Source organism: Myodes glareolus, chromosome X (genome assembly GCF_982192425.1).
Source record: "Myodes glareolus chromosome X, mMyoGla1.1, whole genome shotgun sequence".
NCBI classification, from domain to species: domain Eukaryota; kingdom Metazoa; phylum Chordata; class Mammalia; order Rodentia; family Cricetidae; genus Myodes; species Myodes glareolus.
The window spans coordinates 135,608,274-135,612,602 of NC_142053.1; the positions used below are offsets into that span (position 1 = coordinate 135,608,274).

The window sequence follows — 4,329 nt, forward strand, 5'->3', positions numbered from 1 at the left end:
AAGGTCATCTTTGGCTACAGAGTGTGTTTGAGACCAACCTGAACCATCTCAAGATAGAAATAAAGAAGAGTCAGTCACAATGAGGGAAAAAACAGGCAAGAACATCAGTAGCAAAAATTAAATATAAGGCTCCATTTCTAGAGCTTCTAGTGAGTCTTTCTCTGTTCCACCAGCTCCTGAATAACAACATAGAGACTTATTAATTATGAAAGCTCAGCATTAGCTTGTCCCACTAGCTCTTATAACTTAAATGAACTCATTTATATTAACCTATGTTCTGCCATGTGGCATTACCTTTCTTCCATCTTGCACCTCCTGTTTCCTCTACATGTCGGACTGGCAAATCTGCCTTTCTTTTTTTTCAGAGTTCTCTCTATCCTTGGAAATCTTGCCTAACCTCTTCCTGACTAGCTATTGGCCATTCAGCTTTTTATTACACCAATCACAGCAAATACATCTTCACACAGTGTCTAAATATCCTAACAACAAGGGCATTTCTGTATCTAACATCTTTTCAGACTGTTTACATGGAAAACCTTTGTCTTAGTCAGTGTTCTGATGCTGCAAAGAGACACCATGACCAAGGCAATTATTATAAGAGAAATCATTTAACTGGAGCTAGCTTACAATTTCAGAGGTTCAGTCCATTATCATCAAGGCAAGGAGCTTGGTGGTGTGCAGGCAGACATGATGCTGGAGAAATAGCTGCGAGTTCTAAATCCAGATGCTCGGGCAGCAGGAATCGTAAGCCAGTGGGGATTGACTTGGGCTTCTGAAACTCTAAAGTCCAGCCCCAGGGACAAACCCTTCTTGAGTAGTACTATTTCCTGATAGCCAAGCATTCAAATATATGAGCCTGTGGGGCCATTCCTATTCAAACCACCATAACCCTAATATTTGAGTTGAACTATTTTTCAGTCGTTGTCAGTTGTCTGTGTGCATCTTCCCTGACAGCCACCCAGGAGAAAGATTAACCTCCTAACTAGGTCATGTGTTTATGCTCTGGCCAATGGAACAAAACCAAGACAGGGTGTGTATGTGTCTGCAGGTGTCATCCTTACAAAATCTGGTCTTGAGTGGAATCCCACCTGCATGGCAACATTCACCTAGCATGTTCAAGGCCCTGAGTCCTATCTCCAACACTGCAAAAATGATTTTTTTCCCTAAAGAAACTCAGTGTTTATGAGATACACTGAGTATTGGTGATCACAGAAGCAGAGTGGATGGTGGTTACCAGGGACGGGTAGCAAGAGCCAGGACTGTAGGGAGCTAGTGTTTAATGGGGACAGAGTTTTAGTTTTACAGGCTGCGAGGAGTTCTGAGGGATGAGTGCAAACCTCCTGAATGGATTCACTACCACAGGCCTAGCTGGATATCAGGCTGGAGAGATGGCTCAGCAGGTAAGAGTACTTTCTGCTCTTCTAGCGTTCCCAAGTTCTGTTCCCAGAGCCCAGGTCAGGCAGCTCTCAACTGTCTGTAATTTCAGCTCCAGAGGCTCTGACAACCTCTTCTTGTCTCCATAGGCACCCCACGTATATGGCATACATTCGCACAGACACATAAACATAAGTGAAAATAAAATCGTTAATGGTTAAGATGGTGAATCTTTGTTTGTTTTTTTTAAGCACAATAGAAGAATGGTAGAGGATATCGGGAGTTGGTCTGCACCTTGTCCATTCTTTTCTTGTAATCATTCCATTCATCTCACAGCTTCCAGTTGTGGGAATTCTGGGACAGAAGGCAGTGGCCTTGGCAAGGCAGTGCTTTGAGCTTGAAGGTTCTGGAAACCCTGAGGATGTCTTAGCAAGCGATTCTAGCGATTCTAGCGCTGCACTGTCACCAAAACTCTTCCTCCCAGATGCAGTCCCTGAGGAGGGAAAGTGGCACTCTCTGACATTCACCTGGAGAGCGCAGCCTTCTCTCTCCAAGTGGGCAGCAGTTTGATTTCGGGACGCTGCTCTGAGCTCGCTGCTCCTCCTGACACTGGAGAAACCTCAGAGGGAGGCTGCCCAGAGCAGCCCCTCAGAGCTCCTGTGAACTTGGCCTTCTCGGCTGGCTCTGATCCCAGCCGAGCATAGCTAAGCAGCGCTGACTTCACACTAGCAAGGTGAGAGCCTCCAAGTGCTTTCAAGGACACACAGCGACCTGATATCTGGAAGTGAAGATCACAAGCAAGTAGTGATTTCTAGAAGTGAAGGAAGAGCTTTCGGAAGCTGAGTTCATCCCTGTTTGGACAGGAAGTCCTTTCCCGAGCCACACCAGTCCCCAGCTGCTACCCACTCAGTGCTTGCCCAACCCTTCTCTCCGTGGATTCATTCAGCGTGTCCATCATATTCTCTGGTCTATTGGTCATCTTTTGGGCAGGGGTCCTATCCCCAATTTCTCTGTCTGAGTTCTATTAGCTGCTTGACAAAATGCCTGACAGAAACACTCATGAAGGACACTGTTTATTTGAGCCCAGAGTTTTGGAGACTCAATTCATTGTGGGTAAGATGCGTATTGGTGTCTTGTGCTGGTGCTGCGACAAAACACACTGACCAGAGCAACTTAAAGAAGGCCTATTTTGGCTCGTAGTTGGAGCATACAGTCCACCATGCTGGGGCAGTCAAGGTAGCAGCAGCTAAGACAGTCATAAGGTCTCCAGTGAGGAAGAAGGCAGAGAGGAATGCTACCGTTCAGCTTGCCTTCTCCTTCTCCCTTACTCTCGGAAAGCCAGCCCATGGAGTGACACTGTCCCCAGTTAGAGTCGGTGTTCCCATCTCTGGTAACCTAATTTTGATAATCCTTCACAGGCATGCCCAGAGACTTGTTTCCATGGTGATTTGAAATCCTGTTAAGTTGATGATCAAGATCAAACATCAAGGAAAGGAATGGTGGGGTTCATGGCCATCGGAGCATATGGCGGAGCACCACTGCAACCCAGGAACCTAGCAGAGGGTGGCTGCTGGCCACAACCTTTAAAGTCCCGCTCCCTACTGACCTACCGCCAGGCCTTACCACACACAAGTTCCACTGGCACCCAAAATAGCACCACCAGCTGGGAGCAGACATTCGGAAACACTGGGGGTGACATTTCCTATTCAAGCCATGACACCTCCAGTGGCGTTCTTGTGAATTTCAGGTAAAGAAGAAGCCAGCATCTTGACCTTTGTAATGTCATTCTCCAGCACATCTGGCAGCCAGTGAAGGCTCTAGAAAGGTCTCCCACGAATCATGGCTGCAGATAATCTGGGGTCCTTTGCTAGCAAATTAAAAAAAAAAAAACAGAATAGTAATAATAAATAAAAAAGTCTTTCTTGCCTGGTCCCCAGTAGCAACCTCCTGGTCCATTTTGAAGGCCTGTTGCTTCAGAGCTTCAAGATTCTGGCCAACCTCCTTGGTCGATATAAGTTTTCCATTGAGGAGACAAATTTCTCCTGTCGCAGTTTATAACCACTCCATCTGCTTTCACTGTCAGCATGACAACCCAGCTGCTCCCTGCCACCTACAACCTGCACCGACACTCAGTTGCAATGCATGGCTACGACAGCTGTACCAGTTACTAAAATATTGGAATGCTCCTGCCACCACATAGTAAATAGCCACTGGCCCAGGCCCCTTGAGGGTCCCCACCTGCTGTCCTGGCCATCCTTGGCCAGTTCCCTGATGCCCTGCAAGCTCCTCCTTTCCAATCCAGGGCATTATTCTGAATGACCTATATCCATGCGTGGCTGTCGCTCAGCAGGGACATCCCCCCCATGCACACCTTTCTCTTCCTCAAGCTGAAGAACAGTGATTTCAGCAGCTCGTCCCCTCCCCTCAGAGATCTAAATTCGATGCCAGTGGCCTCTGGCAGATGTGTGCGTTCTCTGCCAGCCACAGACTGGGGATGGGTACTGCAAGCTGTTTAACCCTGAGATGAGAGGTAAAGCCACTCACCAGCGCTGGCTGGGAATCAGACGTCCAGACAGGAGCTAAGAGGCTAAAGCCTGGTCTGTGGAGCCATCAGGAGCTACAGAGGCAGCTGGGCTGAACTCAGCTGGAGCCAGAAGTGAGCAGATGCCAGGGAGAAGCCAAGTTCAAGGGAAAGCATGAGGTCAAAGTCAGCCAAGGCAAGAGGTATACTATTCTGAGCTACTGGGTGCTTGTCCCAAGCCTGGAAACCCCAGAGAAGAGAGAAGAAAGTATGCATTCTAGAAGTCGAGCAAAGATCCATGGGAAGGCCCAAGAGAGGCTGAGTGCTGCTGTGAGGTAAGATGCCAGGGAATGATGGGTGGCTAGAAGAAGGAAGGAAGAAAGGAGAAAGCTTCTCAAAACTTCCTTGCGTTTTCTCCTCAGCCTGAGGCCTTG

At 47.7% G+C, this 4,329-nt stretch overlaps 1 long non-coding RNA gene across 1 annotated transcript; it reads right to left on the bottom strand.

The window, feature by feature from the left end:
• Nucleotides 1–1,566: 1,566 nt before the first annotated feature.
• On the bottom strand, nt 1,567–4,051 carry LOC146889081 (uncharacterized). The gene is made up of 2 exons (XR_015000290.2): nt 3,919–4,051; nt 1,567–3,241 (listed from the first exon to the last, which is right to left on the bottom strand). It is a non-coding gene; the product is annotated as an uncharacterized LOC146889081 (long non-coding RNA).
• Nucleotides 4,052–4,329: the final 278 nt, after the last annotated feature.